At 49.1% G+C, this 450-nt stretch overlaps 1 long non-coding RNA gene across 8 annotated transcripts in view; it reads left to right on the top strand.

The window, feature by feature from the left end:
* LOC106877906 (uncharacterized) overlaps window positions 1-450 on the top strand; it is a 158,894-nt gene that overhangs the window by 4,871 nt on the left and 153,573 nt on the right. The window lies entirely within an intron of this gene.

Genomic DNA, 450 nt, shown 5'->3' with positions numbered 1-450 from the left:
CTCTGCCAGAAGTGTAGCCAGCTCACTTATTCTTACCTTTCCTTCATTGGACACTAAACTCTGCTTGCAAAGACTTGTTGGGGTGAAATCTAAATCGTAATTGAACCATATTTGATGACTGGCACCTGTGCCAGTGGAGCACTAACAGCACTGTCCGAGCGTGATCATTGCCACAGTAGCTGTCTGGCTTCTGTGCCAGTGGCACATAAATAACACCATTTGAATGTGATCATTACCATCATCGCCTTACTGGCACTTGTGCCAGTGGCATGTGAAAAAACATTCGAGCGAGGTTGTTGCCAGTGCCGCTGGACTCCTGTGCAGGTGGCATGTAAAAAAACACCATTTTGAGTGTGGTCATTGCAAGTACTGCCTGGCTGGCCCTTGTGCCGGTGGCACGTAAAAGCACCCACTACACTCTCGGAGTGGTTGGCGTTAGGAAGGGCATCC

Source organism: Octopus bimaculoides, chromosome 11 (genome assembly GCF_001194135.2).
Source record: "Octopus bimaculoides isolate UCB-OBI-ISO-001 chromosome 11, ASM119413v2, whole genome shotgun sequence".
Lineage (NCBI taxonomy): Eukaryota > Metazoa > Mollusca > Cephalopoda > Octopoda > Octopodidae > Octopus > Octopus bimaculoides.
Note: the sequence above shows the minus strand (reverse complement) of the source record. Positions and strands in the feature narration are given on the sequence as shown.